Raw genomic sequence first — 13,679 nt, 5'->3', positions numbered from 1 at the left:
ATAAATGGAACATAAAATCTCACATATGATTATTTAGAGTCTGTGATTATCTTTCAATCGAGTCCACACACAAGATAATCAGATGTATAGATCATTAGATAATCCACATGAAGCACAATGTTACATATGACCACCAGGAGATGGCGCCAAATACACGACACAGACTCAATGATGACTCAAATGACACAGAATGAAACTCATTCTGTGAAATCTCATGACTAAAATCATGTGTGCATGCTATGCAAACCTTTAGTCATTGTTGTGTTTGCATGTGGAATTAGTTCTTATGTACAATTATTATCTTTTATTTGTTTGGAGATGTTTTTGGACACTATGATACATTATATTTGTAATGTTGTAACTTTTGATTGCTTTGTGAACAATATTGTGTTGATACGACAGATACAGTCGACATGATTGGGAACAAAACAAAAGCAGTTTTTCGGAGCCACATTATTTACACCCAGATATATAAAATGTCAAATCAGAAAAATAAGAAAAAAGTAAATTTTTAGCAAACTTTTGTGTGGTTTTTCAGCAGTTTCTTAGGCTGAGAGTGTCAGAATGTATCATATTCTTAATCAATCTTTTTTTTTTTAATTAGATTTCATTGGCCGAACACACAGATAGTCCCGCCTCCAACTCATGCCACTGCTTGAGTCAGTGTTGTTGTGTTTGCCAGTCGGGCTGTTCATACCAACAGAACAACATTGTTTACAGTTTTCGATGAAATCAACACACGAATGGCCTACTCTGCATATTAAGATGGGATAGGAGAACATTTGAACACATCAGCTTCAAGCCTGATCCTCTATAGATTGATGTCTAAAACATTATGCATTTCTGAAAATAGGTGTATTTTGATATTTCATGGCTCTCAGGTAAATGTATCTCGTTTAAAGAATGTTTAGAAAATGTTACGGAAAACAATTGACAAATTGACACCAAGTTCAGGGTGACAGACAATAAACGCAGAAATGCCCCGTTGGACCAGATAAAGGGAAGTTGTGATCAGAAATGAGAGCTGGATGAAGCAGAATATCTCCAGCCGTTGCTGTGTAATTATTTTTAGAAGTGTTAATCCTCATGTTCATCTGGAGTGATCACTAACACGTCTCGGCTCTGTGAGATCTGAGTGTGTTCAAAGAAAGAGCAAGAAGAGGGATTTATTCCCAAGCGTACTTCTGCTGAGTCAAACCGCCCTCACATTTCACTCCAGGAAGAGGGTTTGCATTTTCAACAGCAGGTTAAAGACTAAAGGTCTTCAGAAAAACAGCTTAAAACGACAATGCTACCGTAATGTTTCACCACATTTACCACAGTGTTTGTCATGCTTGCGGAGAGATACGAGATACATCATGAAATGATCCGCCGATGGCTGTGAGACCAATTAATGATGAATTAATTCATGCCCGTGAGGACGGCGAGTCTTCTCATTATCGATATTAAACTGCCGTAGCATTTCTTAGTCCTGAAGGGTCACATGAATCAAAGATGGTCTTTGTGAAATTGAACGAGGAGAGGTCTTAGTGTTTTCTGTGGGTCATTGAGAATAATCACATTCGTAATTTTACAACATCTAAATTATCCTAGAAACAAATGAATCTCCATTGTGATTGGATCAGTCCATGTGAGCCCAGTTTCTGTTGCTATGTAGTGTTTCGGGAGAAGATGTAATCAAAAGTGCCTTTAGCCCCGTTGTACACTACCGTTAGCATTGGCATTGTTAGCATTAAATGTATTACCTTAAAATACATTATTATAATTATTGCAGCTTTGTCTTCACATTCGTCACCATTTTAACCTCCCGAGACCAGAGCGGCTGTGTGTATTTATCGTTTCCCTTATTGATTTGTAACTAGTAGCCCCTAATAAACATGCAAAATTAGTTTTTTTGCTTATATAGCAAATAGTTTTCCTAAAATAGGATGCTCCCTTGCTCCCTATTTAGTGCACAACTTAACCTCCAGTGTGCTGTCTGTCTGCACTGGTCTCAGAACAGTTATAGGAGAGCTATAGGATGCTCCCTTGCTCCCTATTTAGTGCATGACTTAACCTCCAGTGTGCTGTCTGTCTGCACTGGTCTCAGAACAGTTATAGGAGAGCTATAGGATGCTCCCTTGCTCCCTATTTAGTGCATGACTTAACCTCCAGTGTTCTGTCTGTCTGCACTGGTCTCAGAACAGTTATAGAGAGCTATAGGATGCTCCCTTGCTCCCTATTTAGTGCATGACTTAACCTCCAGTGTGCTGTCTGTCTGCACTGGTCTCAGAACAGTTATAGGAGAGCTATAGGATGCTCCCTTGCTCCCTATTTAGTGCATGACTTAACCTCCAGTGTGCTGTCTGTCTGCACTGGTCTCAGAACAGTTATAGGAGACCTATAGGATGCTCCCTTGCTCCCTATTTAGTGCATGACTTAACCTCCAGTGTGCTGTCTGTCTGCACTGGTCTCAGAACAGTTATAGAGAGCTATAGGATGCTCCCTTGCTCCTTATTTATTGTATGAATTAACCTCCAGTGTGCTGTCTGTCTGCACTGGTCTCAGAACAGTTATAGGAGACCTATAGGATGCTCCCTTGCTCCCTATTTAGTGCATGACTTAACCTCCAGTGTGCTGTCTGTCTGCACTGGTCTCAGAACAGTTATAGAGAGCTATAGGATGCTCCCTTGCTCCCTATTTAGTGCATGACTTAACCTCCAGTGTGCTGTCTGTCTGCACTGGTCTCAGAACAGTTATAGGAGAGCTATAGGATGCTCCCTTGCTCCCTATTTAGTGCATGACTTAACCTCCAGTGTTCTGTCTGTCTGCACTGGTCTCAGAACAGTTATAGAGAGCTATAGGATGCTCCCTTGCTCCCTATTTAGTGCATGACTTAACCTCCAGTGTGCTGTCTGTCTGCACTGGTCTCAGAACAGTTATAGAGAGCTATAGGATGCTCCCTTGCTCCCTATTTAGTGCATGACTTAACCTCCAGTGTGCTGTCTGTCTGCACTGGTCTCAGAACAGTTATAGAGAGCTATAGGATGCTCCCTTGCTCCCTATTTAGTGCATGACTTAACCTCCAGTGTGCTGTCTGTCTGCACTGGTCTCAGAACAGTTATAGGAGAGCTATAGGATGCTCCCTTGCTCCCTATTTAGTGCATGACTTAACCTCCAGTGTTCTGTCTGTCTGCACTGGTCTCAGAACAGTTATAGAGAGCTATAGGATGCTCCCTTGCTCCCTATTTAGTGCATGACTTAACCTCCAGTGTGCTGTCTGTCTGCACTGGTCTCAGAACAGTTATAGAGAGCTATAGGATGCTCCCTTGCTCCTTATTTATTGTATGAATTAACCTCCAGTGTGCTGTCTGTCTGCACTGGTCTCAGAACAGTTATAGGAGACCTATAGGATGCTCCCTTGCTCCCTATTTAGTGCATGACTTAACCTCCAGTGTGCTGTCTGTCTGCACTGGTCTCAGAACAGTTATAGAGAGCTATAGGATGCTCCCTTGCTCCCTATTTAGTGCATGACTTAACCTCCAGTGTGCTGTCTGTCTGCACTGGTCTCAGAACAGTTATAGGAGAGCTATAGGATGCTCCCTTGCTCCCTATTTAGTGCATGACTTAACCTCCAGTGTGCTGTCTGTCTGCACTGGTCTCAGAACAGTTATAGGAGAGCTATAGGATGCTCCCTTGCTCCCTATTTAGTGCATGACTTAACCTCCAGTGTGCTGTCTGTCTGCACTGGTCTCAGAACAGTTATAGAGAGATATAGGATGCTCCCTTGCTCCCTATTTAGTGCATGACTTAACCTCCAGTGTGCTGTCTGTCTGCACTGGTCTCAGAACAGTTATAGAGAGATATAGGATGCTCCCTTGCTCCCTATTTAGTGCATGACTTAACCTCCAGTGTGCTGTCTGTCTGCACTGGTCTCAGAACAGTTTGAAATGCATCTTATTTTCATCATAACTCCATATAAAGTCTCTGAAAGACACATTCACAATATATATTTATTCTCAATGTGATAATGACAGTAAATATAGGAATGTGTTTATCAATGTTAATGAATAAAATCATATTGTACAGTGATAACATAATAAAATATAACAGAATATATATTAAAATGAAGTGAAATGATTAACATTATTTAGGGAATAATGTCCCAAAATCCACGTATGTGGACATCATGTTAACCAGTGTGCTGACGCGCGAATTTTTTTTTTAAAGCAGCATATCAAACGAAACTAGAGACGCTGCTCTTTACAACCAAACCAGTTTCAATGAAAAAACTTAGAGAGATTTCTTACCAGAGACAATTTTGTTGGCGCTTAACACTTTGTAACACTTAAATGCCAATCTAGAGTCTTGTGAACAGTATTCAATCAGTTTAAAGTATGCGTTGTGTACAGCAATGCCAAAATACAACGTCCACGCATGTGGACAAGGGGTTGCATGAGGTTAAACAACAACAAGTCAAAATACAGCCATGGCCAAAGTTAAGCTTCAGTTGTTGTGGTGTTGATTCACATTGTTTCTATAATATTGTGCAGAGTGATCAGATGCATTTTTAATTGATTAGATTGGCATCAGGTTGGTGTGAGGGCATCTGCACACATGGTGAGGCAAAGACTTTTGGGCTATGGCCTGGTGTCAAGAAGGGCAGCACAGAAGCCACTTCTCTCCAAGAAAAACATCAAGGACTGACTGAAATTCTGCAGGAAGTACAAGGATTGGACAGCAGAAGACTGGTGCAAAGTTATTTCCCCTTCCAACTGTTTGGGACATCTGGAAAATTGATAGTCCAGAGAAGAAATGGTGTCGTGCCAACAGTGAAGCATCCTGAGACCATCCATGTGTGGGGTTGCTCTTCATCACAGGGAGTGGGCTCGCTCACAATCCTGCACAAAAACACGGCCATGAATAAAGAATGGCATCAAACTTCTCCCAACAATCCAGCAGCAATTTGGTGATGATCCGTGCATTTTCCAGCATGATGGAGCACCATGTCACAAGAGTGATAATGAAGTGGCTCGGAGATCATTACATTGAAATTTTGGATCTGTGGCCAGACAACTCCCTGGATCTTAATCCCATAGAGAACCTGTGGTCAATCCTCAAAAGGCGAGTGGACAAACAGAAGCCCACAAACTGTGATCAACTCCGAGCACTAATAAGGCAAGAATGGATCTCCATCAGTCCGGATTTGGCCCAGAAGCTGATATCCAGCATGCCAGAGAGAATTGCAGAGGTTATGAAGAACAAGGGTCAACACTGTAATATTGACTCTTTGCATATATTGAGTGTTTTTGCCAATTAAATCCTTTAAAACTCATGAAACGCTTGTTTTCCAGTATACCATAAAAACATGTGACAAAATAATCTACAAATACTGAAGCAGCAAACTGTGCAAAACACAAAATGAATGTCACTGCCAACACTTTTGGCCACGGCTATAAAACCGCCAAACACTTCTTTCGTAGTGCAACGGATTGTGGATATTAACCCAAAAGCACATACATATATAGTAAGCACAATGTACAGATAGTCATTTTTATATAATTATGTTCCTGTTTTTGACCTTGTTTCCAGTATTAGCTCCATCAAGACCCTCATTAGAGCTTAAAGTGTTCTTATACAATAATATTCGCATCACAGAACTTACAGTCGCTGGATATTCACTCACAACTTGCATCAAAATATTACGTACAAACTTCTTTTTCTTTCGAATATTACACAATGAGACCAGGAACCTCTATTGAGAAAGTTTGATTTCATGTTGACTAAAAAGACTTAAGATGTTTATACATTCATCAGACGGTCACTTTATATTATTCATGACCCAATTAACTGCCTACGACGAGGACGTGAGCGATTCTAGAGAACATATACCTGTGCAGAGGAATTATCAAGAAAGAATTATAATATACACAGAAGCATCTGCATTATTAATAAAGGAAAATGTGCTTAGAATGAACATCCTTGTTAATATTGAATGTGATTACTCGTTCTGGGAAAGTGCCCTCAGAAACACAAAGTGACACAGCGGAAAGTGAACTAATGCGGGCTTGACGAAACCTTGGACTCGGCCGAACACGATCTGTTCTGGACCTCTGGTGAGACCATCAATATGACATGAATTGCTGAATTAAAACAGCAGAATTAATGTAATAACACACTACAGTGAGGTCTGGATACTTTGGGGTCGATACTCAGAGCACCATATTGACATGATAATGCACACTTACTTTAGTCTTTAATGTACATATGCCTCTGCTGAGTAATGTAAAGTGCCTATAGAGTGCTTATGACCTTTGATCTCGATGACGCAGCAGTATTTATTCCTGAACAACAAAAACAACAACAAAACAAAATATGGGTAGATATTTTGGGATAAAGGCCAACACTCACGTCACGTGGTCCCCCGATCACTCCTCCACCACCTCAGGCAGACGGCAGTCGCTCCTCCCTGGGCGGACCGGAGTCAGACCGACCCCCAGCAGACAGAACGCCCCTCTGCGTTCTCGGCGACCCATGGGGACACTCCTCCGCCCCTGGCAGCGTCCCTACCACTCCAGGTGGTTGGGGAGTCCAGTCCCCACTCGCCTCGTGGACAGCGGCCTTTCTCTGCATCTGGCGGTCAGGAAACTCAGTCCCCCGGTGGATGACAGCGGCGCTCCCCTGGGTGGACGGCAGTGTCGAGGACACCGTGACGGGCATCCCTCCTCCTTCCTGGGTTTTGGCACCAATGTAAAGGGGTATAAGGGAAAGGAGGAGGCGAGGACCAGCTTGGCAATATAAATATTAGTTTAATGATAAACTGACCCAAAAACACACAAACATAAACACACAGAGCAGCTGCCTGTAATTCTCTCTCTCACTCGAACTGTCTTCATGGCCAACGTTATCCCTCACGCGCCCCATCAGGCTGATTGGGGACAGGGCATGCCTTGTTCCAGCCTGGCCCCGCCCTCCTCCTCTCTACATAGACATATAAAAATACCAGAGACTGCACAGAAATGATTTACATTTATGCATTTGACAGACGCTTTTATCCAAAGTGACTTAAAGTGCACTTATTACAGGGACAATCCCCCGGAGAAACCTGGAGTTAAGGACACAATGGTGGTGGCTGTGGGGGTCGAACCAGCGACCTTCTGATTACCATTTCTGTGCTTTAACCCACTACACCACCACCACTTTATTTGCAACATGTTTTCTTCAGTCAATTCGTTAGTTTTATGCTTTATAAAGAGTTTTCAAGGCTAGTATCCTTATATGCTATGGTCAGGGACGGATTATAACTTGTAAAGGGCCCGGGGCCAATCATCTCCAGGGCCCCCCTCCAAAAGTTGTTGAGTGGGGGTTTCGTTTTCATTGTTGATGGGTTTTCGAAATTTTTCAACACACTGCCAAATCCAAATTGGATCATGCAACCTTAAAGCCCAGGGCCCCCCGTGCACTCAAGGGCCTCTGGTAGTCAAGGGCCCCCGGGCACAGACCCCATTGGCCTGGTCGGTAATCCATCCCTGGCTATGGTAAGACTCTGTCATGTGGGCACTGAGGTAGGCATGATGTCATAACATTCTTGTTCTATACGACCATATTTAGAAAGAGAACTGAACTTTAGCACCTTCTAGTTTCCTGGAGGAACAGATTTCACGATACGAGAGTATTAGACTTTACGTCATTGAATAGGTATGTGCGTCTTTATAACTCTTGCTTTGGTAATTTGATATGTTGACGTTACTCTCGGAGTAACATTTCTGAAACAGTGGCAAAATATCAAAGCAAATCGTATGGTACAACACTTAGTTCCGGTCCTCGAGATTGGACGAGAGGCGTTCCAAAAGTGCTGATGTCTCAGAGGACACTTTACTGTTTGTATCCCTCCGCTTGTGTTCGTACCGTTCCAGACTAATGTATAAGAGCAGCAGGTGTCGACAAAAGACAGTCTTGTGTGTGCTATAAGCAAGTCGAGCTGATGTTGACAAACTGTGTCATTACTCAGCGCACAATTTCTTTGTTTCTCACTCCACGATCGCTCGGATTACTATCACACTATAGCTGAGAAATAGGGTTCAGCATTACAGCCGATCACAGCAGAGTGTCGCGACAGAGACGCGCAGGGTGTCGAGTTGGGAGAAGACATACATTTTCAGCACGGCGGAGGAAAGAACGTGAGTGAAATACTCGTAGGATGATTCCAATAGCACGTAAGGCAGCATCACTCCACGATCGGAGCGGATTACTATCACACTACAGCTGAGGAATAGAGTTAAAATAAAAGATGCAGGTAATCACAGGTACAGTAACTCACTGTCTCTCTCAAACACACACACACACACACACACACACATTTATTTACATGTATGCATTTGGCAGACGCTTTTATCCAAAGCGACTTACAGTGCACTTATTACAGGGACAATCCCCCCGGAGCAACCTGGAGTTAAGTGTCTTACTCAAGGACACAATGGTGGTGGCTGTGGGGATCAAACCAGCAACCTTCTGAGTACCAATGTATTATACAGAGCACTTATTACAGGGACAATCCCCCCGGAGCAACCTGGAGTTAAGTGTCTTACTCAAGGACACAATGGTGGTGACTGTGGGGATCGAACCAGCAACCTTCTGATTACCAGTTCAGCACTTTAGCCCACTACGCCACCACCACTTCACACACGCACACACATTCTTGTTTCTCCAATTACTTGTTAGAAACAGACCAAGCTGTCGTTACTAGTTCTAAAGTGAGGTTTTCGAATTACTAACAGAGGCTCGGGCGCATCTTTTGAACTAGTAACGGCAGATCCTGTGGCAAGTAAGTAGTCACACATACATGCATTCTCAGTTAACATGCATGTTCTCAGGCCTTGTTCAGACTGCCACTAAAAATCTGATTATTTGCATATTCAGATTGTATCCAGATCAGTTTTTGATAGTCTGGACAGCAAAAAAAAAACACATGAAATCTGATTGAAACCACATCGGGAGGTCGTTTCAAATGCGATTTACCAGTCTACTCCGTCGCTGAGCTTTTCTTGTGGTATGGAGGACTTCTGCACTGCGACTGGACAGGGCGCTTATTTGGAGAGCGAGATGATGCACCTCCATCTGTTTCGGAGGCATCGTCACGTGGGTATGCCAACGTCGTTACCAAAGCAACACATGCAGATAGGTTGGTTATGCCTGAACGCGCAAATCTGATTTGATCACTTGCAATTAATAGTGCAGACAGTCTGCCTGAAAACAGATATATATATATAAATCAACAACTCATAGTTTATGGCATAATATGTATAACTAGGCCAAAAATACATTCACAAAAGGGGCATTTTTTCAGTGAATACCTCCTTAATTTCCGACCCAGGTGCAAACTGATCTCAGAGAGTTCGATATAAAACAAGAGACTAACAATGCCAGTGTGACAGACATTAACTCATTTAGCAGATGATTTATCCTAAAGCGATTTACAAATGAGTAATACAGCTTAAACAACACCCTGTGTTTGATACACTGTACCTGCGGGGCATGTTGTCTGAGGAAGAGACTAATGTTCACGTGACGTTGTCAAATATTTAGTAAATGCCACTTCAGAGAGTGATGTCATTAATCTAATGAGGTACATTATCCCATTAAGAGTGGCCTTATTTAATATGTAACATGTTACTTGTCTAATCTCTGCACAATTACAGCTGAAGTTCTCTTGTAATCAATAGATGAGCACTGATCTGATCATGCAGGTTTATTTAGCACTCCGGTCGCCTCTGTGGAATTGAAGTGTATCTGCGTGCAGCGCTGCATGTCTCAGTTACCTTGGCAACATATTTCTGCATGTAAAATCCCATGTGAAATGAAGGCAGCGCTCACAGCAGCTCCATCACGTCACCTGCTGTCATCTCCTGAATTCACATGCAACACAATCCACACACCTAAGCATTTGCTTTTACCCCAAATGCATCTTCTCAAAACATTCCTATAACATTCTCGGATGTAAATGAGGAGCAGCAGGACGCTGGAGTGACAACAGACACATATAAAGCAGCACATTTGTCTTTGATAGTATAAACAGCCATTAAATAATCCACATCTGCACGTCTATATCTCTCTCAAACTGTTGCAACTTTGAGAAGTCACTGTCAGAACACAAATGACACTTTGCATGTATAAGATACATGATAGTAAGCTTTTATATAGATTATTCAATATATACAGTAGTTGCCATGATTTTGCTGACGAGCTCAAATTAAGCAATATCGTGATTATTTTAATGTGCTTTTTATTTGGCCATTAAAGGTGCTGTAAGTGATTCATGGAAAGGTACGCAAACATTTGTCCACTTAATGAAATAAGTGTTGTGAGATATCTCAAGGGGCTCGGTCTCTGACGCTTTCTGCCTGTCAATCATTTTGCTAATTTTCATAGTATTATAGTTACAGCTTTTTATTGAGGCTTAATGCCATTTTTATGCCATGTTGTTCAAAGCAGTTGCCAGTAGAGGGCGCTATTTTACTACTGTTGTTTTTAACAACCGTTTCTGCTCGTGTTGGTCTCAATAAAGTTAATTTGGTGTCTTTGGAGGGTGGGGCTTTGAAAAGGGAGGCGTGGTAAATCCAACGGCTCAGACTCATGGAAGTAGAATGGCTGAAATCTCTTAAGCTGCGTACACACTGCCAGCGACATCGCGCGCGACAGTGACTCCATCCCATTCATTTTCAATGAGAGCACAGCAACTTCCAGCAACACGAGCTGTCACGACCGTTGGCGACTAGATGTGGGCGTGTCCAGCGACGCCACAATGTTGAGACAAATTCAACTTTATTAAAATGAAGAGCGACTAACGGAAGCGACAGCCAATAGGAGAGAAGACGGGAGAGCTCACGTGATCCTTCTCTCTCTCTCTCTCTCTCTCTCTCTCTCTAATTCTTGCTGTTAGCAATGTTCCAGTGCTCTATGATATGGATATGGTATATCCAGCCGCAGCTCTTGCACCAGCCGGTGGTACTCGCCGTGCTCACTCTGAGATTGAATGGTTTTGTGGACCCAGACAGACCGGCGTTTGTGTTTTCGCCGCAGATAAACCGCCGCTGGCAAACAGCACGCCTTGTTTCTCGCTCATCTTTGATATAAAGCATTTTATCTACTGATTCCATTTATATTTAGTCTTTTCCCTCCAAAATGTTTGTTTTTAGCGCCAAGAAAAGAGATTCGCTGTCAACAGCAATGGAATGACATCCGTGAATGTCATTTATAAACGTTACTAGGCAACCAGTTGTGGGAACGCCCACTAGCGACTTCACCGCCAGCCACTGGCGACCTGCAGCGACACAGTCACTGGCAGTGTGAACGCAGCTTTACAGCACCTTTAAGTTTCATCAAATGCGCATCAGTTGAATAATATCACCCGAATCAGGCTGGGGAAACCTCCTGCATGACATACTCTCCTCCCCTCCATTCCTGGATTGGGCCGTCCTTTTTCTGGCAGGTGTTCCCCGCCTCTCTGGAGCCCTTGGAGAGACAAGGGGAAGGAGAGGGGAGAGGGAAAGAGCGAGGGGGAGCGGCAGAGAGAGAGGAGATAGAGAGAGAGAAAAACTCACTCGCAGGTCCCCGGACACGCCGTCGCCTGATCCTCAACCACTCCTCCCCTGCAGATGGCAGCGAGTCTTCCGACCCTTGGCAGATGGTCACGGCTCTGCGTCCTGGCTGACGACAGCGCATACCTCCTCTTTCCCGGGTTTGGCACTAGTGTAACGGGTAAAGTCTCTGCTTAATTCAAAGGAGGAGGCATGAACCAGCTGAGCAGTCAACGTAAACCTTTAATGGTATAAAGAAACTGAAACATAACATAAAATGCACACACACACACAGCGGCCGCATGTGTCTCTCTCTAACTGGCTCCTCTTTATCCCCCTCCCGGCTGATTAGGGCAATTAAGTGCCAGGTGTGTATCCTCCCGGTCCGGCCACGCCCTCCTCCTCGTCACAATCCAGCTAAAGTACTTTTATAAAAAACAAATCTAATCCTCAAAATAATAATGATAATTTAGTATTATATTATAATAACAACACTGACTGGGTCCCAGAGTTATAATTGAGCAATATGGAATATTCACCTGGGCATCACAAACAATTCTTTAGTAAAGGTAAATAATGTCATTTTATTACGCTACTGTGTATCATTGAATATCAAATATAATTATAAATCTAAAAGTTCATATGCATGAAAATGTAATTTTCCCTTGTGTTCATTAAAGGTGCTGTGAGCAATTTTAGCCATCCTACATCCACGAGACTGAGCCGTTGGATTAGCCACACCCCTCTTTCCCAAACCCCACCCTCCAAAGACACCAAATGAGCTTTATTGAGACTGACATGAGCAGAAACGGTTGTTAAAAACAACAGTAGTAAAATAGCGCCCTCAGCTGGCAACTGTTATGAACAACATGGCATAAAAATGGCATTAAGCCTCAATAATTCACTGCAGATATAATATGATGAGAACGAGCAACATGATTGACAGGCAGAAAGCCTCAGAGACGGCGGACACATAGTCTAGAGCCGCCACAGAGACCGGCGAGATATCTCACATTTCATTACTATCTTTCAGGGAGTAAGAAAAATTTTTGCATACATTTCCATGAAAGAAAATCACTTACAACCCCTTTAATGGCCGAATAAAAAGCACAACGCTTCAAATGCAGCTTATTTTGGGGGACAAAAACCGACAAATATCATAAAAGTTACTTATCAACTTCATCTTGTTTGACTCATAACTAGCAGCACTGGTGTCAACATTTATCGTTCCATTTAATCAGTGTGAGGATGAATAAATCAATCTAGAGGATCAATATAGGAAGAGCACTGCAGCATATAGATCATATACATGACAAGCTTCCATCGATCTCAACAGAAGCTGAAATATCTGATAAACATGATGGAAGCACTCACATGATCTCCAGTTACAGTTTATATTTACTTGTCTTTGCAATTCAATTCTGCTCGTTTCTGAATAATCTAGTTTGATGTTTTCTTCAGTAGAGACAATAAGAGCTGAACATCTGTATTAGTTATTATAAACACAATGTCTTCACACTGCAGAGGATAGTGCGATCTCTGCATTAAACGCACCATTGCTGCAATCGAGATGAATATGACAGTTGCTATGGCAATGTTTGTGGTAAATGAACACTGTTGAGTTTATTCTTGATACACTCCAACAACTCTATTAATTGCAGCAAATTAAATAATAGTTGCATTAGAATAAAGACACTTGAAAGAGCAGCAGATACTGTGTTTTATCATAAGACAAATTGTGATCAATTTATGGACATTAATAAATAAGATATGTAAACAATCTGTATACTGTATGTTTATACTTGATTATTTACACAATGCCAATTAACCGAATGGAACCGAACAGGATGTAAATAAAGAGCTAAACTTGCTCTGATTCTAATGTACATGCAGTTCTTTATCCGTCATCATTCACATTCATCTCAATGACAGTTGCTCAGCTGACGCATGACCTGCACGCTGCCATCTTTCTTCATGGGCACAAATGCCATGTGACCAATCCCTCTAGAATCACGGTTTTCAAACTGGGAGGCTTGATGATAAATGACCCCTGATCTAGAACATGACGACGGTGATTAGCACCACAAGAACAGTCTCAAACCCTTCACTAGCGACTATAACATC

The sequence above is a fragment of the Xyrauchen texanus genome, chromosome 28 (genome assembly GCF_025860055.1).
Source record: "Xyrauchen texanus isolate HMW12.3.18 chromosome 28, RBS_HiC_50CHRs, whole genome shotgun sequence".
Classification (NCBI taxonomy): Eukaryota; Metazoa; Chordata; class Actinopteri; order Cypriniformes; family Catostomidae; genus Xyrauchen; species Xyrauchen texanus.
This window is presented reverse-complemented; position numbering follows the sequence as displayed.